The sequence below is a fragment of the Ornithorhynchus anatinus genome, chromosome 4, assembly GCF_004115215.2.
Source record: "Ornithorhynchus anatinus isolate Pmale09 chromosome 4, mOrnAna1.pri.v4, whole genome shotgun sequence".
Taxonomy (NCBI): domain Eukaryota; kingdom Metazoa; phylum Chordata; class Mammalia; order Monotremata; family Ornithorhynchidae; genus Ornithorhynchus; species Ornithorhynchus anatinus.
In genome coordinates, this window is record NC_041731.1 from 59,506,425 (window position 1) to 59,529,686 (window position 23,262).

Below are 23,262 nucleotides of genomic sequence, written 5' to 3' on the forward strand. Positions count from 1 at the left end.
TAGAAGAATGGCCCTTCCCATATGGCACCTGGTAATGGCTCCCTGGGATCACCCAGGTGCAGGGTTTTCATTAGCCAGAGGTAATGAAGTATGAGGTTGATCTATTTACACACAGTGTGGGGAAAAATAGCAACTCCCTCAGCTGTTTTGCTGCGAAAGGAGATGTAATAAGTCAGTGGTAGAGAATGTGCTTTGCGTGTATGAGGGTTCGATACCTGCTGTCTCCATTTTGGGAAGCAGTGTGGCCTAATGGAAACTGCACGGGACTGGAAGTCGGAAGACTCGTGTTGTAGCCTTGGCTCCTCCCACTTGCCTGCTGTGTGACCTTGGCTGGGTCATTTACATAGCTTTAAATTATTATCAATCATTTATTCATAGTCAATCGTATTGGGCACTTACTGTGTGCCGAACACTCTACTAAGCACATGGGAGAGTACAGTATAACAATAAACAGATATACTCCCTGTCCAGTTAATGTCTGTCTCCCTCTGTAAGCTCGTTATAGGCAGGGAACATGTCTGCTAGTTCTCTTGTATTGTTGGCAGCATGGCCCAATGGATAGAGCACAGGCCTGGGAGTCAGAAGGTCATGGGTTCTAATTATGGCTCTGCCACTCGTATGCTGTGTGAACTTGGGCAAGTTACTTGACTTCTCTGGGCCTCAGTTACCTCATCTGCAAAATGGGGATTGAGACTGCGAGCTCCACGTGGGAAAGGGACTCTGTACAATCCAATTTGTAAACACCCCAGAGCTCAGTTTAGCGCTAAATCCTGAGCATGTAGAACAGTGCTCTGCAGATAGTGAATGCTCAATAAATACCATTGATTCTCTATGCCTTCTTCATCATAAAATGGAGATAATATGCTTGCTCTCCCTTCCCCTTTGACTGTGAGTCCAGTGTGGAAGGAACCATCTGATCTGAGTATCTTGTATCTACTCCGGTCCTTGGCACATAGTAAATGTTATAACAAATCACACAATTGTTATTAAAGATTTTGCAAACTGTGACCACCTCTTGCTTTGAAGGTCCTTTTCTTTTTAAAGTTCTTATTCTACTTAAAAAAAAAATGTAACCTTCATTGTCAATTGGAAGAATCCTCACTAGGGAGCATGTGTGTGGCGGGGAATTAGGAAAATGGAGCCCTTCCCAAGGACCCTAAGGAGATGTTTTATTCCCCTGGAGGGAGCTTCTTGGTAAATATGTTTACCAAGAGTGTGTTGATCTGACTCTGGCTTTCAAATATGCCGGTGTCTCTCACCAAAAGCTATAGGGTACTTTAGCTGATTTGTGAATGTGCATTTAACACATATCCATGAGCCTTTCAAATGTTCAAAATATAAATCTGACCAAAGAAATTGTTCGGAAAATAACAATCAAAACCGGTTTTGTTTTTTCATTCCAGTTAAGATTTAGATGTAGCTAAACTCTTGATTTGCAGGTTAGTGCCTGGGTTGTGCCCAAATGTTTAGACTCTAAGGTCCTTCTAGATTGTCAGCTTGTTGTGGGCAGAGAACATACCTGTCAACACTGTTGTACTGTGCTCTCCCAAGGGCTTAGTACAGTGCTCAGAACATAGTAAGCATTCAAAATATGATATACTGATGATGGTGATGATGATTTAATGAGTGTAGTGTTTGGAAGTACAGAATTCCCATTTCTTCACCCCTCCACTGGGAATTCTCACCCTCCTCACTTATTCCTCACTGTCTGTTTTCTGATTACCTGGGTTTTCTTGTTGTTTGGTTTTTTCTTTCAGTTGCAACATGGTGGCTTGGATTACTGATCGTCTTTGCTTCTTTTATCCAGCTCTAATTCTGTTTATGGCAGCTTGCTTGGTGGTGGTGTTTTCTGTTGGATTTTCCATGAGATCAGCTGACTTGATTCCATGTTTACTGAGGGCTAGTGAAGTAAGGTGGACTGTGTGCTTTTCGGGGTGGTAAAGAGAAAATATCAGGAAAAAAGAATACCTTTTAGTAGACCTGATTTGACCTGATTTCTCAGAGCTAGTTTTGGGGTGCACGTATCTCCAAAGGCCCATAGGGATGCAAATGTGCATATCCGTGTGTGAACATATGAATGTATGCCTTGCTGGGAGAGATCTGTCATCCAACCTAGTACTCTACTGCAACAAAGTTATCAAAGAACTCTTGAAGGAAGGTTAGCGATGTATCTCCAGAAACCCCTGTAACTTCTAAGTAATCCCCTATCATAGATAGCAATAGCTATATTTATCGAGGATCCAGGAGCTTGTCTAAATCCTTTTAGAACCTCTTAGGACGTCACAATTTCCTGCAGTTATGAATTACATGTGCAGACTGCACAGAAGTGTTCCTTTTCTTTGTCAGTCCAACTCTCTTGAAGCTTCATTGAAGACCTCTTCCCCTCGTCCTGGACTCAAGGGATTTGGTGAAGAAGCACTCAGGGCTCTGTCCTGTCCAAACCCTTCATGATTCTGTAGACATTAGTTGTGATATTTGTTAAGCACTTACTCTGTGTCAAGGGTTGTGAACTAATAGCTGGGGTGGATGCACAATAATCAGATCAGGCACAGTCCCTATCCCGTGTGAGGTTCAGCCTCTAAGAAGGATCAGTTGTATTCTGGGTTTTTTATGGTACTTTTTAAGCACTTACTATGTGCCAAGCATTATTCTAAGCACAGAGGTAGATGGAAGCTAATCCGGTTGGACACAGTCCATGTCCCACATGGGGCTCACAGTCTTAATCCCCATTTTACAGACAAGGTGACTGAGAAGCAGGGAAGTTAAGTGACTTGTCCAAAGTCAAATAGCAGACAAATGGCGGAGTCATGATTAGAATCCAGGTCCTTCTAATTGGGGCCTGTGCTCTATCCATTAGACCATGCTGGTTTCCAGATTGAAGAGTCTTTCCATCCCTCTGATCATTCAGGATAGGTGAATGGGAGGAAATGGGAGGAGAAACAGCACTGCCTAATGGGTAGAGCACTGGCCTGGGAGTCAAAAGGATCTGGGTTCTAATCCTAGGTGTGCCACTTGTTTGCTGGGTGACCTTGGGTAAATTACCTAACTTCTCTATGCATGTTACCTCATCTGTAAAATGGGGACTGTGAGCCCCATGTGGGACATAGATTGAGTCCGACCTTGTATCTACCCCACTGTTTAGTACAGTGTCTGGCACATAGTAAGCACTTAAATTCCATTAAAAAAAATTCAAAAATATTCCTGGATTATTGGAAGACATAATCAGCTAGATCAGTTATAAGCTTCTCCAATGATCATCCCGTTTCAGTACTGTTAGATTACAAGCTCCTTGTGGTCAGGGATCATGTCTCCTATTCTGATGTACTCTCCTAAGGGCTTAGTTTATTGCTGTGCACACAGAGTGCTTAATAAATAGCATCAGTAGTGAGACCCTTGAGAAAGGAGATGAGTGCTCTGGGGTGTCCTGGAAGACTCCTTTTTGGAGCAGCAGCAACTGGGAGAACTTTAGGTTTCCCTGCCCTACATCACCTAGACTGTAGGTCTACATCCTCTAGACTGTGAACTCATTGTGGACAGGGAATGTATCTGCTAATTCTGTTGTGCTTTACTCTCCCAAAAGCTTACAGTGCTCTCTACTAATCTAATTTCCTCCTACCAATGATGACGAGATATTGTTCGAGCACAGTAAGCACACAATAAATACGATTGACTGACTGATCCCCCTCTTTCCCCAAGCCCTAGTAAGTTCTGGAAATCCCCGCTGCATCACTTCTGGAGTTTGCACTGGGCTAAGCCAGGGCACGAACCAAACTCTGAAGTTGCTGCAGATATCAGGCTATGCTGAGAGGTGAAGAGAAGGTCATTTGGACTCCCAGGTGATCAACCTTCTTGTTGCACAGGGACCAGTGCAGCCTTGGGGAAAAAAGGTGGGAGAGATCTATTTTTAGGCAGCTTTTGGAAAACATGCCATCCCCCAGTGAGTTGCTACCTCCAGCCTTGAGAGTTTGAAAGAGGAGGAGAGGAAAAAAATCACACCTGCATTAGGACTGGACTTGAACTGATGGTTTCTCATCCCCAATGATTATAGCACCTGTAGTACCCCACCAAGACCAATTTTTTTTACATGTTGATGGATCACCCAACATTCTGCAAGTTGGGAATTGCCTGCTAAGCCACTTTCCAAAGTCCCCAAGGCTCAATCAGTAAAGGTCTCAACTGTTGTTATTGTGGAATTAGCCATTTGCAACCACCATTTTATAATTCATGTTATATAATGTGTATATGTACATATATATGGCTTTCCCGGAATAAGTCCTCATTTTCCCTACTCTTTCTCCCTTCCGTGTTGCCCTTGCATTGGAATTGTTCCCTTTATTCACCCACCCTCAGCCCCAAAGCACTTACGCACATATCCATAATTTGTTTTAATATCTATCTCGCTCTCTAGATGGTAAACTCCTTGCAGACAGGGAACAAGTCTACCAAATCTGTTGTACTCACCCACGTGCTTAGTACGGTGCTCTGCACAAAGTAAGCGCTTGATAAATTATCATTAATATGGTGGTATTTAAGCACTTACTATGTATCAAGCGCCGTTCAAAGCACTGAAGAGGATACAAGATACACCTGGACTTGTCTCCTGCAACCCGTGGATACTCACTGCCAATCTGTGGTTGTGAGGCTCTGTAGTGGAAAGTTCTTCCGCGTGGCCGTGGTTCTCCTTTCTCTGCCTTTCTGTGTTCCCTGCCTAAACTGTGCTGTTAAGGACCCTCTGTTTCTTTCTCACCTTCTTCCCCTCCGCCCCCCAACACCTACTGATGAAGTCCGGCACTTTCGTTGGGTCAACGACTGAGGAAATGCAAGCAGGGGTGGATGAGCGGGGCCACAACCCATCCCTACTAGAGATACTGGTACCTGGTTCTGGATGGGTCTCCAGGTAGCACCCTGGGACCTGGCACCATTTTGCTGGGATGGGGTGGTCAGTCAGTCATATTTAGAAAAGCAGAGTGGCTCAGTGGAAAGAGCCCGGGCTTGGGAGTCAGAGGTCATGGGTTCGAATCCCGGCTCTGCCACTTGTCAGCTATGTGACTGTGGGCAAGTCACTTCACTTCTCTGTGCCTCAGTTACCTCATCTGTAAAATGGGGATTAAAACTGTGAGCCCCACGTGGGACAAGCTGATCACCCTGTATCCCCCAGCGCTTAGTACAGTGCTTTGCACATAGTAAGTGCTTAACAAATACCACCATTTATTTTATATTGAAATTCTCAGTTTCCGAACGCCTCGTTTTGGATCACAAATCCCGTGTTTTTTCAGGGCATTGCCATAGGAACAGGAGGAATGACACTTACGTGAATGATTCCAGGCAGGTGAAAAGCATGTAATAGGAGCTCAAATACCACATCAGGTGGAGAGCAAATCTCTTGTCTTTGTCATATTGTGGGGTTGTCTCCCACCCACAGTGACTCCCGGAACACCCCACCTCCACCTGCAATCGTTCTGGTAGTGTATCATTAGAGTTTTCTTGGTCAAAATACGGAAGTGGTTTACGAAGATTTCATGGCATGGCCTCCTCCTGTACAATAAGCTTTAGCGTCTGCCCTCAACTCTCTCCCGTGTCGCTGCTGCCCAACACAGGTGAGTTTTGACTTGTAGGAGATTGCCTTCCACTCGCTAGCCACTGGCCAAGCTAGGAATGGAATGGATATGCCTCTCCTTGACTCTCCCTCCCATAGACGAGACTGGTAAGGTACTGGAAACACTCCAGGTGCGACCCTGAGAGGGGGACAAACCCCTAGGCTAGAATAAATGAAAAAATGAGATTTGTCAAGGGCCAGCAGCCAGGTCTAGTGGAAAGAGAACGGGTCTAGGAGTCAGAAGGACCTGGGGTCTAGTCCCACCTCTCCCACTGTCTGCTGTGTGACCTTGGGCAAGAGTCTTCACTTCTCTGTGCTTGTTACCTCATCTGTAAAATGGGGAATAGGACTCTGAGCCCTTTGTGGGACATGGACTGTGTCCAATCAGATTATCTTGTTTCTACCCCAGTTTCGGTACAGTAAGCAAATGCTTAACAAGTATTAAAAAATGGCTATCCTGAGTCCCCAGCTCCTCTTGATACCAGCATTAAGAATCTTAGCACTCTCCTCTTTGATCTGTGTTTAGACCTAGATATTGACAGTATTTTATTTTATTTTTTGAGGGAGGTGGGGGAGGGAAGCTCTGCATTTGATGTGACTTGGAGTTGGGAATTTGGACTATGCAAATTTCTCTACCCAGTAAATGTTTTTTGCTGCTCTCAGCTCTGCAAAGTCAAGTGTACACTGCACCATCAGTTAACACTGATCAAGGCACTAATGCTTTTTAAAGCCAAACCTCCTGGAGCTGTTACACGTTAAAGATTTCATGGCATTATTGACCCGAGCAGCCTTTTTATCCCCAGTAAGTTATTTTAAGAATCCTTCTGGCAGAAAGGAAGTCTCTGTTAGGGCCTGCTTTTTTCATTGAGAAAGCAGCACCAAGAAGGTGTCTTAAGTAGAAACCTTTCTAGTCTATTTTTTTTCTCCCAAGACTCTCTTAAATTCCACTCATATACTCTCTGTGTTCCACAGATCACTGCAGAAATTGCCATTGAAAATCTGGCTAAACATCTATTACCTCTACTTTCTGGGGGTGTGGAGTGCTAAATACTCTTTTTAAACAATAAGTGAACAAGGAGGAAGGGCCTGGCAGTCAGGAGGACTTGGGTTCTAATCCCAGCTCTGCCACTTGTCTGCTGGGAGACCCTGGGCAAGTTAGAGAAACAGCGTGACTCAGTGGAAAGAGCCCTGGCTTGGGAGGCAGAGGTCGTGGGTTCGAGTGCAGCCTCCGCCACTTGTCAGCTGTGTGACTGTGGGCAAGTCACTTAACTTCTCTGTGCCTCAGTTACCTCATCTGGAAAATGGAGATTAACTGTGAGCCTCACGTGGGACAACCTGATTACCCTGGATCTCCTCCAGCAGCTCAGAACAGTGCTCTGCACATAGTAAGCGCTTAACAAATACCAACATTATTATTATTATTACTTGACTTCCTTGAGCTTCAGTTTCCTCTGTAAAATAAGCAGTAAATTCTAATTCCCTTCTACTTAGACTCTGAGCCCCATATGAGACAGGTACTGCATCCAAACATGATTTTATATCCACCCCAGTGCTTAGAACAATGCTTGACAATAATAAATGCTTAACAAGTACCATTATTGTTGTTATTATTATGAATGCTAGTATTCATAAATCATATGGACAGACCAGCCTACTGACCCCAAAGTACAAAATTCTCCTGAAATTTAATTTCTGTGCAGAGTTGCTTTGATTTCTGCTGGGGGCATGGGAGAAGTTGGGGAGGAGTAATTCTGAAAGAAAAACATGAATGAACTAGGTACCCACCCCTTCAGCAAAATGCAACTCTGGGAGTTGGAATATTGGTAGTATAGAGTAAAAATTAATGTTAGATTATTTACAACAAAATTGTGGCTGTTCCCTTTGGAATTGAGTTATTTTTCTTGTTTCTTGGGATATTTTCACATTTTTTTTATTCTGCAAGATGGTTAGATTAACCTTTTTGGAGGCAGATGCCCCACATTCAGCTCATAAAACGTATATTGTAATTTATTGCAGCACATGTCACTTTTTTTCTTTGGTGTAGTCTGTATACTCTATTCTTCTAAATAGAAATAGAAATACAGCTTGCAAATGCATGTTTTAATTGTTTTTCCTCAAAGCATTTTTATAAGTAGACTGAGGGCAGCGTTTTCTCAAATACCAATATTTCAAGTTCTTTAAAGTGTAGGAATTTTACATGTTGACACAGTTATAGATTGACTACATTGACCCACCAAGTAAGTGTCATTGAGTAATGCTGAACAAAGACCATAATTCTTCAAAAAGACTTCAAATACTCCTGCATCTGAAAATGAGACAGAATATTTTCCTACATTGATTCAGAACTTGTATAGGCACATACAGAGCCTTGATAGCTTTCTTTGGAAATAGGAGGTGAGGACATATAACATGTTTTATTAGGAATTAGAAAAGCTAATTCTTAAATGAAGATGAATAACCCACGCTCTTTTATCAGGTCATCTGCTAAGCCACTCTTAATGCAGTCACTGAGGTTTAATTAGTGTTTAATAATTATTTAACTAGTTCAACTACCCTTTTGAAAAGTGTACATATTCTTCTTTGTATGCAAGACAGACTCACCTTAAGGTTTTAGGCACCTGCAGTGATTTCATTTCATTGTAAAAACCCATTTTCATTTAGATTTTGCTTCATACTAGCCAAAGTGGGGAAAATTGATTATGGATTCTTAGCGTGGAATTGTTTCCTTCAACACCAAAGGGAAAAGAATCAATATTAGAGCATCGGCAAATGGCAGACCTTTGCAGAGTTTCTCAGCACGATTGATTACTGCTGCTTTTGGAGGGATTTAGAAAGAACAACCTGTAATAAAAACGTTATTTTTTGGCATAGGCTTGTACAATTCCAAACGGGTTTCCATGAGGCTGCCCTGTAATTTGACCACTTGAAGGGACTGTGATCACCAGTGGCCCAAGGGCAGTGAGGCAGAGGAAGGACCATTCATTCAATAGTATTTATTGAGCACTTACTATGTGCAGAACACTGTACTAAGCGCTTGGAATATCAGATGAGGTGAGGAGGTTATTAGGTGAGGAGTTATTAGCACGCATGGCAAAGAGGTTACCCTAGCCGCTTTAACCATTCAGCCACAGTCCAAATCCTCTGAAGTAGGAGAAGAGTATTTGTTCTCTTACAGATGAGGTGTGTTAGAGAATCAGAGAGAGAAAGAGAGAAGGAAAATGGACACATCTTTGTTCTAGAGCATTAGCAAGGGAAGCGCGCCCTCCAGAATCTGAGAACAGTGGGGAATCACCGGGTGAGTTACCTATCTTGGTGTGGGTCTTGACCCTCAGGAAGTGGGTTTTACATCTTCCTTGGGCATTCTACAAGGGAAAGTGTAATTTATCTTTTAGTTTCCAGCTCCAGTGAGAACTACTTGGGAACTAAAAGCAGACTACTATATCTCAATTTATAACATTCAAGCTCAAATATTCAAAATGGAGGGTTATCTGAGTGTATTGATATTCTGGAAGATAAAGTGTTTCTATCTAGACATGGTGCATTTATTTTATTACCTGTAAATAAGATAGGAAAAGCAGGATAGAGAAGCAGCGTGGCTCATTGGAAAGAGCACGGGCTTTGGAGTCAGGGCTCATGAGTTCGAATCCCAGCTCTGCCACTTGTCAGCTGTGTGACTGTGGGCAAGTCACTTAACTTCTCTGTGCCTCAGTTCCCTCATCTGTAAAATGGGGATTAAGACTGTGAGCCCCACGTGGGACCACCTGATTCCCCTGTGTCTACCCCAGCGCTTAGAACAGTGCTCGGCACATAGTAAGCGCTTAACAAATACCAACATTATTATAGGAAAAGATGAAATTCATTCACTTGTATTTATTGAGCACTTACTGTGTGTAGAGAGGAACAAGTGCTTGGGACAGTATAATAATAATGTTTGTATTTGTTAAGTGCTTACTATGTGCAGAGCACTGTTGTAAGCGCTGGGGGAGATACAGGGTCATCAGGTTGTCCCACGTGAGGCTTACAGTCTTGATCCCCATTTTACAGATGAGGTCACTGAGGCACAGAGAACTGAAGTGACTTGCCCACAGTCACACAGCTAAGTGGCAGATCTGGGGTTTGAACCCATGACCTCTGACTCCCAAGCCCGGGCTCTTTCCACTGAGCCACACTGCTTCCCCCAATAATGTTGGTATTTATTAAGCGCTTACTATGTGCCGAGCACTGTTTTAAGCACTGAGGTAATAATAATAATAATAATGTTATTTGTTAAGCGCTTACTATGTGCAGAGCACTGTTCTAAGCGCTGGGGCAGATACAGGGTAATCAGTTGGTTCCCACGTGAGGCTCACAGATAATCCCCATTTTCCAGATGAGGTAACTGAGGCACAGAGAAGTTAAGTGACTTGCCCACAGTCACACAGCTGACAAGTGGCAGAGCCGGGAGTCGAACCCATGACCTCTGATTCCGAAGCCCACGCTCTTTTCACTGAGCCACGCTGGGTAGATACAGGGTCATCAGGTTGTCCCACATGAGGCTCAAAGTCTTAATCCCCATTTTACAGATCAGGGAAATGAGGCACAGAGAAGCGAAGTGACTTGCCCACAGTCACATAGCTGACAAGTGGCAGAGCAGGGATTCGAACCCATGACCTCTGACTCCCAAGCCCGTGCTCTTTCCACTGAGCCACGCTGTTTCTCATGCAATACAATACATACAATACAACAATAAACAGACACATTCCCTGACCACAACAAGCTTATAGTCTAGAGGGACTGGAAAGGAATGTAGGCAGTATTTAGTTACTATTTTAGCATGTACTCATGAGGTGTTTAATAAATACTATTGGTTAGGCCCTTTGATTTGTCAGCCCCTTATGTTCTCAGTCTTTCTTCATAGTTGCTTATGACACTAGAAAGAGCATGGGCTAAGAGTCAGAGGAATTGGGTTCTAATCCCAGTTCTACCACTTGCCTCTTGTGTGACCTTGGGCAAGTCATTTAACTTCTCTGTGCCCCAGTTCCCTCATCTGCAAAATGGGGATTTGATACCTTTTCTCCCTCCTACTTGTACTTTGGGCTGGATAATCAGGTCTCACATGGGGCTCACAGTCTAGCTCTTAACTTATAGCTCTTAACAAATAAAATTGTTATATTTATGGGCAGGGAAGTGTCTGCTATTTCTCTTGTAATCTCCCAAGTGCTCAGTACAGTACTCTGCACTTAGTAAGCACTCAGTAAATATGATTGATATGAAGTATTTCTATAATAAATGACTAGTACTGCAACGTGTAAAGTCTGGACCTTTTGAGCAACTCCACCATATTTGTTCTTACTTTGGTCCAGACTGTACCTCGTGGCTCAGTGGAAAGAGCATGGGCTTTGGAGTCAGAGGTCATGGGTTCGAATCCCAGCTCTGCCACTTGTCAGCTGTGTGACTGTGGGCAAGTCACTTAACTTCTCGGTGCCTCAGTTATCTCATCTGTAAAATGGGGATGAAGACTGTGAGCCCCACGTGGGACAACCTGATTCCCCTGTGTCTACCCCAGTGCTTAGAACAGTGCTCGGCACATAGTAAGCGCTTCACAAATACCAACATTATTATACCCATCATCACACTTGATTGTTGCTTTAAAAAAATGGTATTAAGTGCTTACTATGTACTAGGCACTGGACTGAGTGCTGGGGAAGATACAAGCTATTCAGGTTGGACAAAATCCATGTCCTCCATGGGGCTCACAGTCTTAATCCTCATTTTACAGATGAGGTAACTGAGGCACAGAGAAGTGAAGTGACTTGCACAAGGTCACGCAGCAGACGTGTAGCAGAGCCAATAGAACCCACGGCCTTTTCACTCTCAGACCTATGATCTGTTCTCTACACCATGCTGCTTCTCTTCTGGACACTAGTCCGTGGATGAAGAAGCACAGTCTAGACCTCCTTGGAAGCAGATCATTTGAATGATAATAAAGCACTGTTCTAAGCCCTGGAGTAGATACAGAGTAATCAGGTTGCCCCACGTGAGGCTCACAGTCTTCATCCCCATTTTACAGATGAGGTAACTGAGACACAGATAAGTGAAGTGACTTGCCCAAAGTCACACAGCTGACTGGTGGCAGAGCTGGGATTTGAACCCATGACCTCTGACTCCTAAACCTATCCTCTTTCTCTGAGCCACGCTGCACAGGTGCTGTCATTAATTGGGTTATGGTTCTTCATGCAAGCCACTGCCTCCTCATGGTAATGGAGTGGGGGGTTAGAAGCAAGTTGGAGGAGAGCAACTTGTAACTCACCTGATTAGATGCCTAAGTGTAAGAGTTTCCGGCATATAGTTTAGCTGCTTTTCTTATTGGTAAACAATCTTCAGTGAGCGATAGCCAATGCTTGAACTCATTGCTTTGGGTCCTTTAAGAGGAAACCGAGAGGAAGAGGATGGTAGCTATTTAGATATGGAGGAACACCGGCACTGGGGCAGGGTGGAATCTGGTGAAAAATAACTAGATTAATCAATCAGTAGTATTTATCGAGCCCTAACCGCTTGGGTAAATACAATACGAAAGAGGAATTATAGACAATCCCTGCCCAGAGACATATATATATATATATGGGGGAGACATATATATATATATATATACTGTAGGGCTGTAGAGGAGATGTTTGAGAAGAGCAAAGGAAATAAAAAAGGATATTGGGAGCAATATGCCAAGAGATTTAAAGAGGTGTATTATTTGGGAGAAGTAGTTCATATGTTTTTAATAGCAAAGGTATTACATGCTTACTGCGTGTAGAGCACTGTACTAAGAGAAAATACATGGATGCGAATAGACAGGGTCCCTGTTCCTTGGAAGGGCTGGGGACTCAAAATCGAAGAGTTTAAGTGGGAAGAAAGGACTGGAGATAGACACATCAGGAATAGCAAAACACTGAAACACAACATGGACAGACAAAATATGAAATCAGTACGGTGCTGGGGCTAGAAGAGCAGATTTTTCAGGCTCCCTGGGGTTCAGAGTTCAGGGCACCCCTGCAGCCAACTGTTATCTTGAGGTTTTGTGGAGGCCTCATACATTGGGTGCGTGCAGGAGGACTTTATATCCCTAGTCCCGGGCGCATACGGTGAGTTCTGAGAAAGGGGATCCACAGTGGTGGGAAGGAAGGTGGCGGTTACCATGGTGCTTTTTCAGTTGGGAATGGAGGGTGGTCTGAGACTGCATGGCAGCAGCTTTCATCCCTATCCCTGCGGACATGAAGTATGCCAGGACCATGCATCCTAGGTGGCAGGAGCGAAGGTAGTAGAAACCAGTACTTTATCAGGCTTAGTGGAAGAGGAGGTAAGATGTCTGTTGGTTGTTATATTGTACTCTCCCAAGTGCTTAGTACAGTGCTTTGCAAACAGTAAATGCTCAATAAATACAACTGAATGAATGAATGAGACTAGAAATGAATAGGAGGCTGATATAGCCCAATTGACAGATGAGCAATATGTGGATGAAGGGTCTCGCTGTTCAGGCGTTCTGGGGGAAGACTTCAATAATCAATGGTACCTTTTGAGCGCTTACTGTGTATTTATTTAACACAGAGCTCTGTGATAAATTATTGGGAGAGTACACTACAATATAGTTGTAGACACGATCTCTGTCCACAAGGAGCCTCGTTGACTTTTAATGACATTTTAAAAGAGAATTGGAGAACAAGATGTGTTACAAATATATAAAGTTGGGTGTTGGGGAGATGCAGAAGATTGTATAATTAAAACAGATTGGGAAAAGAATTTGTGAGGAAAAAGTTAAGACTTCATGTTTGAATTGTTTTCCATTAATTATACGGGAGCAAAACTAATTAGCACTTTTTAATTGTAATTTGTGATGTTTCACCTAGCTTTTGCTGAGCCAAAAAGTGTGTTTAGGCAAGGGTATGTAAAATGGCTCTAAAGATTAAGGTAAATCAAGACATGTGGTGCATATCCTTTAAGGAGCACATTTTATCCTGTAAATTTCACCTGGGAAGTGGCAGAGTAAAATTGGAAATCTTTTAATCAATAAAGTAGCTTGGCAGTCCTGATGGTGGCTGAGAAGAATCAGTTTGGCAGATTCGGGCATTGATCATCTTTGAAGAAAACTTGCTTACCTGGAAAAACTCAAGGGCTTTTTTGATCAATCCCAGAGATTTCATGGAAATTATATCTGTATTTGGTGTTTTTCTAGCTTTTGTCAATTTTAACTGGCACTAATGATTTAGCAAAAGCCAGCCTGTTTTCAAGACAAGCACAACTCTAATGCTTTCTAAAATGGTAAATGCTTTTTATTAAGCAAGTGTAAAACTATTGTGTAGAGTATAAATGATGGTGCTTCAAAAACAATCTTTGAACTCAAAGAAATTTTTATAATATTTGAATTGTATCCTTTCACTTTAGAGAGACCTCCTTTGTCCCTACATTCCCTGCTTCATCTCTTAACTTTCTAACTCCCATACTTATCTGGATGATAAACGAGGCTAACCTTCCTCCAAAAACATATGAAATTTCTCCACTAGTATCTTCCAACTGCTAAATAAAACCAGTCTAGTTTACGAGCAACTGGAGTATTGGTATATTTTAAAGTCTTTACAGAAAACCATAATAACAGTTGTATTAAGTGCCAAGCACTGTATTATGTACTGGGATACCTGTACTATAAAAAGGTAGGGCACAATCCCTGTTCCACATAGGGATTCAGTACTTGTTCTCTCTCTTTTACAGAGGAGGAAACTGAGGCAAAAGGAAGTTGTTACTTAAGGGCACATAGGCAAGTGGCGGAGCTGGGATTAGAACCCAGGACTCCTAATTCCCAGGTTGATGCTCTTTCCATTAGGCTACACTGCTTCTGCTCCCATCTGCACCAGCACTTCCTGTCTGCTACTAGAACTTTCCTACCTACAGAAGTGGACAGTATTCATCCAGTCTTCCCTTAATGGCAATTCCCATGGAAATCTAATAAGAACAATAGAATGTTGTTTAAATTTCCTTTAAATTCATTATCTAATTTCTTTTAGCTCTTCGCCATGAACCAGTTTTATGAGATAAGTAGAAGTGTAAGTGGTTTCATCTATGCCTGCTGATTTTACTACTCTTAACTATCCTTTCAGTTCTCCCACTACAATCCAATTCACACTCCTAGCTCCCCGCAACCTAATATACTCATTGTGCCCCCGTCTTATTAATAATAATAATAATAATTGTGGTATTTAAGTGCTTACAATGTGCCAGGCACTGTAATAATGTTGGTATTTGTTTAGCGCTTACTATGTGCAGAGCACTGTTCTAAGTGCTGGGGTAGATACAGGGTAATCAGGGTGTCCCACGTGAGGCTCACAGTTAATCCCCATTTTACAGATGAGGCAACTGAGGCACAGAGAAGTGAAGTGACTTGCCCACAGTCACACAGCTGACAAGTGGCAGAGCCGGGAGTCGAACCCATGACCTCTGACTCTGAAGCCCAGGCTCTTTCCACTGAGCCACGCTGCTTCCCCACTGTACTAAGCACTGGGCTGGACACAGTCCCTGTCCTGCCTGGGGCTCACAGTCTTAATCCCTATTTTTTAGATGAGGGAACTGAGAATTGAAGTAACTTGCCCAAGGTCACACAGCAGACAAGCAGCGGAGGCAAGATCAGAACTCACAACCTTCTGACTCCCAGGCCTGTGCTCTATCCACTATGTCGCTTGTTTCTCCTCCTCCTAATCTCATGCTCCTGTCTGGAACTCCCTCCTGTTTCAAAGCTGACACACCACTCCTCACCCCATCTTCAAAGTCCCCATGAAATCAGACCTCCAGGAGGGCTTCCCCCGACTAGATTCTAGTCTCCCCAGGTCACATGTCTTGCCACCACAGCAGTTCTTTACCTTCTGAACATTTGGGAAGTCAGTCACCTCCCCTCCCACCCGTAACACTTATACACAATTTACATTCCTTATTGTTTGGCCACTAACTCAGGGACACATTTTCCTTTTTATTATTCCTCCTACCAGTAATTTATTTGTCTCGTTTTCCCACTGGAATGTAAACTCCTTGAGGGCAGAGATTGTGTCATCTAACTATTGTACTCCCCAAGTGCTTACTACAATACTTTGACCTCAGGGGCTCAATAAATAAAACTGATCCGTTGATTTACTCCATGGCTTAGTGGATAATGCACGGACCTGGGAGTCAGAAGGACCTGGGTTCTAATTCCGCCTCTGCCACATGTCTGTTGTGTGACCTTGGGCAAGTCACTTAACTTCTCTGTGCCTCAGTTACCTCATCTGTAAAATGGGGATAAGCATGTGAATCCCATGTAGGATAGGGACTGTGTCCAATCTGATCAATTCTAGTGCTTAGAACCATGCTTGACACATAGTCAGTGCTTAACAAGTACCACAATAATAATAATAATCACAATTATTATTATGATTCTTTGAGTGAGGTAATAGCTGCTAGATTCCTTGATTCAATACTATGATAATGTCACAGGTAAGAGATTACCTTTTGAATTGCAATGGGAAGAATGGTCAAACCTACCTGAAACAGGCAAAACTCAATATTGGCTGCTGCCAACAATCCTGCAGTAGTCATGTCATAAGAAATGCAAAGGATTTTCTCTTGGGATGTTTCCTATTGAACCTAGGATTTATTAAATACCCTTGAAACCTTTCCTGCTCTTTCTGTTGAGAAAATAATGTATTTAAAATGTATTTCTTTGGCATATTCTCCTATTCAGGAGCAGAGATTTGTGTTACTTTATCTACAAGGAGAAGGTTTGTCCTTTGGAGATTTTTTTTCCCTTGCAAAATTGAGGAATGTTAATCCTTTTGGTAAATAGCACATAGGCCCTTGAGTACCTTGACACTATTTACTATAGATGTGAGTATATAGCAGCTCTTTCATCATAAAATCATAGAGCTAGAAAAGATGTGGAGAAATCCTGGAGTTCAACCTCCACTTCTGAGAAGGCGAATGAGTAAGTTAATTTGAGTGCTCACTTGTAAGCACTCTATACTAACTCTGCTTGGAAAAGTATAATACAACAGAATTTGGTAGATACATTCCCTGCCCACAAGGAACTTATAGTCTATCAGGGGAAAAAGACATTAGTATAAATTAATTAGGGCTGACCATTCGGACATTTTAGCCATTCTCCTCTTGGGGGTCTCTGGGGATGAAGATCTCTGGAGATGGAAACTTAAGGGGAAGCGGCATGGTGTAGTGGATAGAGCATGGCCCTGGGAGTCAGGAGGTCCTGGGTTCTAATCCCACCCCTGCCACTTGTCTGCTGTGTGACCTTGGGCAAGTTACTTCACTTCTCAGTTCCCTCATCTGTAAAATGGGGATTGAGACTGTGAGCTCTATGTGGGACAGGGACTATGTCCAATCCAATTTCCATGTATCCACCCCAGTGCTTAGTGCAGTGCCTGGCACCCAATAAGCACTTAACAAATACTATAATTATTATTCTATTTATTATTACCACCTCCCTTTGTAGCCCATTTCTATCCCATCCTGTCAATGTAGACATTGTGTGGGAGTGAGTTAAAAGCATTTTGAGATCTAGATGGGTTCCATCTTTTTCTCTTGAGTTACATTGGCCTACTACTCCGGGAGAGGTTATGTAGAAGGAAACAGAATTGGTCTGACACTTGCTTCCCAGTGCAGGCAGTCCTTGACTTAACGATGTTTCAATTTCAGATGAACTGCCCTTGCAACATTTCTAAATTTATACCCTATTACAGCTTTAAAGACATTGCCTTTTACTTTGTATTACTGGCTTCCTTCATGGCAGTAGTTCAGTCCTATAAGGAAATGGAATTGATTTTAAAAGCTGAGATGGAGTGAGGGGAAAAGGGTCTAGGGAAGTTTAAAAAGAGCGGGAAAGGCAAGAAGTTACCTGATTATCAGGGACCGTCACTTGGGAGCATTGATGTGTCCCTTTTACTTTCATCGTACAGCCTCAATGACTCATTATGAACTTTTCAAAAGCTCTGGATTTCATCTAGATTTGACTGATACACAATTCTGGGTAATTTTGATTAAAAATAGGTTACCCAACCACGGTTCAGAAAAAAAAGAACTTTTATTACATGGTTCCTGTCATAGAATTTGTTCTGACTTACAATTGGTTCCTGAAGACTGTGTCTTATGTGTGGGTCTATATATTGTATTCCTCTAGTTGCTTGCTAATTTATTGTTTGATGTGTTCTACTATTGATAGAAGCTTCCTGAGTGTAGTTACCAGGGTCACCTGGGTTCTTTTTCTTTCTTTTTTTCTTTTTCTTTCTTTCAAAGGTTCCCATTTACAGTGTTCAGGAACTTCTCCTGACCTTCACAAGTTTTTAAACATAATGACTAGTGGTTTTGCAATTATATTCACTATTCCTTAAGCATCCTAGGGCATGTGCTATCAAAGCTCTACTGACATAAATAGATTCCTTTTTTAACAGATCTTTTTATTTTATTTTTCATTAATATATTCTGACTTCCTAATCATCCATTACAAATGGGACTTAAATACGCCAACTATTCACCTTTGATTTATCTTGTCTAGAAGGAAATGGGGGAAGAAAATCCCTCTTAAAACCGATAAATGAGCTGCCTCTTTAGTTGTCATGCTGGCTTAGTTTTTTGTTTTTCTATGAAGGAGTAGAGAGGGGTCATTTTTTCCAAATTTTGCCAAATATATATACATATATATATGTATATATATATATTTGTTTCCATATATGTTGTTTTCTGGCTGCAACTTTTCCTTCAGCTTTTCCTTTTTTAATCCTGTCCCTCCATAACTGTGTTTTTCTTTAGTCTCTGGTTAAGCAGAAATTATGCCAGATAACCAAATTCTAACTTTTCTATTTGACCTCCGAGGCTCAGTAGAATTCTGAGTTTAATCAACTTGATATCTTGTTACCTTTCTTGTTCTTCCTATGTCCTGATGTAGCTTGTTCCGGAGCCGGCAAAGTCATCCTTTTGAAGAACAGCCAGCTTCCTTAGACATTTTTTTCTCTGAGGCTTTCTGTCCTTCTGGTGCCCTAATCTCCAAAAATTCTTTTTTCCGTCTCTTGCTGACAGCCCTCATCACTTGCCTTCGGATACTGACTATGATTACCTTTTGATTGCCTTCCCCCAGGCTTTCCTCCGACTCTAGGCCTTCTATTATTTCTTCTCTGTTAGTATAAATCAAAAAGGGCAACTCTTCTTGATTTATTTACTTTCTGCATTGTTCCCGTGGCTAAAATCAGGGCTTCTCACACCTCTGGGCCAATACTTCCACTCCATTGTTGGGGTCCCTTTCTGGAAACGCTGACTAAATTACAGTTCAGTTCTTACATGAGGGAGAGCTGTTAATGCCCTTTTCATTTTTAAGGATTTTTAAACCAGATAGTGAGTTTCATTAACTTAGAGTCTTCTTGGGAATCAGCAGACCGAGAAGCAAGGTAGGAGAGGGCAGAGTAAAACATTCCCATTACAGAAAGACAAGGTTTCGCTCTTCACAGAAATAAGTAAATGCAAACTATGGGGAAAATCTGAGCAAAACAGAACTGCCTCTGATGGGCAAGGGTCTTGAGCACCGGCCTTGTGCTACTGTTGGATTCAGACAACCTTAATGTCTCTTTAACTGTTCAACTAGGAGCCTTTCACCCTGGCCATTCCCCAGGCTGCCCATCAGTTATTTAAAGCAAGGAGTTCTGGATGTGACAGTGAAGCTAATGAGTTAGGTAATTAATCCTAAAAAATTTTAGAACCGGGAAGGTAGTAATTAAATACACAATTTACTAGACAACTTGCCTTGCTGGTCAGAAATATCTCTAACCAATCAAATTTTAAAGCTTTGGTAATGCATAATAATAACTATGGGCTCTGGAGTGGAAACAGAAATATATTCATGCTTAGTACTATTATTATTATTTATTAATAAGCACTTACTATGTGGCAAGCACTGGGATAGATATAATAAAAGCAGCTCATAGACAGTTTCCCTTTCCCACATGGGGCTCACAGTCTCAGTGGGATAGTCTCATTTTTACGAATTTATGAAACTGAGGCACAGAGAAGTCTAGTGACTTTCCCAAGATTGCACAGCATACCTCATCTGTGTGGCACAAAAGAATAGATGGATCTGCCACAACCTAAGAGTCTGTAAGCTCGCTGTGGAAATGTCTGTTTATTGTTCCTTAATACAGTGCCTTGCACACAGTAAGCGCACAACATTGGGGAGCTGGAATTAGAACCCAGGTCCTCTGATTCCTCAGACCAGGCTCTTTCCACTAGACCACACTCCTTCTCATTCCCATTCTTGTGTGTATTTTCTTTATATCTTTCAGTGAGAAACAGAAACTGCAGAGAGTTTGCAGTACATGGTAAAGGGTCAGATTTGTCAACGGGCTACCCCTAGGCAATAAGCTTATTCTCTCACTTAAAAAAAAGAAAAAAGTGGTCTCTCATGCAAAAGATCACACCCCACCAAAGCACGCTCACCTTTGGACAGTAGAAGTCACACGAAGAATCCAGCTGCATTTTGCCCTGAAAACTACTCAGGCTGTTCTATGCTCTGATTTGTAGGTACAAACTCAAGTGGAATTTTATTTCCTAATAAAATAACACCACCAAAACTTACTGCCCTAGGAATGGATGTATGTTGATTGAGTGCTTACTGTGTGCAGAGCACTGTACTAAGCCCTTGGGAGAGTACAATGTAACAATAAACTGATACATTCCCTTCCCTCAGAGAGCTTAGTCTCTAGAAATGTGGCAGATCCACCTATTCCTGTGTTCCACCCAGATGAGGTATTCTAGTGGACATGGGAAGTAAATATGATTTCTAAGTATGACATGTCACAAAGTTAAAGTTCACCTTTTCACTACTGAAAGGGATGGATGTAATGGATGAGTTCTGAAAGTACTTTAGTCTTAATAGTGGGAAGCTTCTAGGGGCCAGGAGAGGGAAGTCCTGACTAGGGAATCCTGGGGATAAACCTGCCGTTTGGTCTTCAGGGCTGGGAAGCAGCATGGTCTAGCAAGAAGACAACAGGCTTGGGAATCGGAGGACCTGGGTTCTTTTCCTGGCTCTGCCACTTGTCTGCCGTGTGACCTTGGGCAAGTCACTTCACTTCTCTGGACCTCAGTTTCCTCCGTTTACCTAAATAATCTAATCTTCAAAGATTAAGGACCGATATATAATGTTGGTATTTGTTAAGTGCTTACTATGTGCAGAGCACACTGTTCTAAGCGCTGGGGTAGATACAGGGTCATCAGGTTGTCCCACGTGAGGCTCACAGCTATATATTGTATTGAGGTGTATGTGTGTGTTTAGGGGATTAGATATCTGTTCTCCCTCTCACTGACTGTGAGCCCCAAATGGGACAGGGACTGTGACCAACCTGAATATCTTGTATCTACCCCAGTGCTTAATACAGTGCTTGGCACATAATAAGCACTTAACAAATACCATCATCATCAATAGGAAATTTTGATTTGATGGGTGACTCAGTAGTATATAGCATTTGGAGAAAGACACAGTTTCAACCCTACAGGGAAGACTGACAGCCCTAAGACACCCATTAAACACTATAGGTGAGAGAGAAAAAATATGGAAGGCTAAATAAATACGTATAAGCTAATATACAGCTATGCAAGTGCTAAGGGCAGTTATTTTATGGTCATGACATGGAAAGATGGAGCTTAATCAAGGAAGGCTTCCTGGAAGAGGTAGTTTTTTGGAGTGCTTTGAATATAGAGAGAGCTGTGGTGTAGTGGGTTTGAAGGAGAGGGATGTTCCACGCAAGAGAAAGGGGTCAGAAGTGGGAGAGTCAAAAATGAGGCCCGATATAGCGTGACCCCCAATGGTTGTATTAGCTTGAGAGGAATGAAGAATTTGATCTGGGGTATAGTGGGAAGAGATTTAATAAATAAGAGGGAGAGAGAAGATGGGGTACCTCAAAACCAGTGTTCAGGAGTTTCATCAACTCCATTCCCTTCCCCTTGCCCCCTCTTCCACCCCCTTCTACTCTTTCCCCCATAAAAGGTCAAACCTGTGTCTGAGCAAGCCCAAGGTGGATCGCTCCTATTGGCATTCTGGGTGCATAAGCAGTGTGAAGTCTCACCCTCTTCTGAGACTCTATGCTGGTGCCTGGAAGCCTTAGTGCAGTTCACTCCTTTTAAGCAAAAAGCTGCCTGCTGCCCTAAATCATGAAAGGCATAAACTCTTTCTCAGGAACCTGTTTTCCATCTCTCTTTCCCTCCCCCATGCTCCTGCATCGACTTGGTTTGGAAACCTTAAATGTCACTCAAGGACCTAAAAATGGCTTTAGACTCCTATTAGGATTTATCACAGGATTATTTTACTCTCCAGAGTTGCAATCCCCCTAAAATGAACCCTGACATGTAATTCGGTGAAGCCGGGAGTAGTTAGGAGGTGAGCATGGGAGAATTTACCTAGGATATCCAGTCAGGTCTCAGTATCAGAAAATTGAAGACGGGAACTTCCTCCACGCCTCAGCTGTAGATGATGGAGGTTGCCTTGTCCCTGACTTGTCACTGAGCAGATGATCACAGGCAGCAGTTTAACTGTGGCTAAACTTGTTCCCCTTAGGCTAAAGTCTCCCTCACTTGTCATGTCAGTTCAGACTTCAAATAGCATTGTTGGTCACAATGCCTTTTTTTTTTTCAATGATATTTGTTGAACGCTTACTATGTGTCAGGTATCCTACTAAGCACTGAGATAGATATCTCGGTGCTCGGCCACTTGTCAGCTGTGTGACTGTGGGCAAGTCACTTCACTTCTCTGGGCCTCAGTTACCTCATCTGTAAAATGGGGATTAAGACTGTGAGCCCCATGTAGGACAATCTGATTCCCCTGTGTCTACCCCAGCGCTTAGAACAGTGCTCGCTACTTAGTAAGCGCTTAACAAATATCAACATTATCATATACACCTATCAAGTTGGACACAGTCCATATCCCACATGAGGCTGGGTATAAATCCCCATTTTACAGATGAGGTAACTGGGGCACAGAGAAGCGACTTGCATGTCGCTACTAGTGATATAGTAAGTGCTTTCCTCCAAACCTGTGTGGTCATTTCTTGTGGAAGGGTAAGGTGCGGATGAATGAATGGAAACAACACATCCTTTAAGGGGCTGAGTTTCAGATAAAAATGCATTTTCTTCCTGAAACTGATTTTGGATTTACTTCTGCAGTTATTGACTTTAAAAATACATTGTAGGAAATGGAATCCAGTTACACTACTGGTTAAATCTAAAGCCTAACCCATTTTTTAAAGCGGCATCACACTGCATCTCTTAACTTCTCCAGTCTAAGACAAATATATGTCCCGGAATATTCCTTCTTAGGAGGGAGAGAGGTGATGTGTTAGTGAAACCACATACCACATATTTCTCTTAGTTTGATATACCAAAAAAGGAGAGGGGACAATTTAGAGCACATCTGTTAGTGATGAAAATTTTCCTTTTGTGTGTCATACATATTTGACTCCAAATCCCAAGAATTATTTCAGTGTAGTTGCTGTATGTTTCTCTCCTCCCCGGTTGAATGTTGACAGAGATGTTTCCCAGCTCTTGGTAATGGGACACTGAACCCCAGCAGCTGCAGAAGTATAACTAGTAAATGTCACAGGGAAGAGAACCACATTTTGTTGTGTTTTTTTTTT

The 23,262-nt window shown here is 42.4% G+C and overlaps 1 protein-coding gene and 1 non-coding gene across 2 annotated transcripts in view; one reads left to right on the plus strand and one right to left on the minus strand.

Annotated features, from left to right (window-relative positions):
- The window catches only part of SDC2 (syndecan 2), a 106,430-nt gene that overhangs the window by 57,177 nt on the left and 25,991 nt on the right, over positions 1 to 23,262 (plus strand). The gene's annotated exons all lie outside the window — the stretch shown is intronic.
- Positions 5,608 to 5,745, minus strand: LOC114811678. Its single transcript, XR_003759374.1, has one exon. It is a non-coding gene; the product is annotated as a small nucleolar RNA SNORA7 (small nucleolar RNA).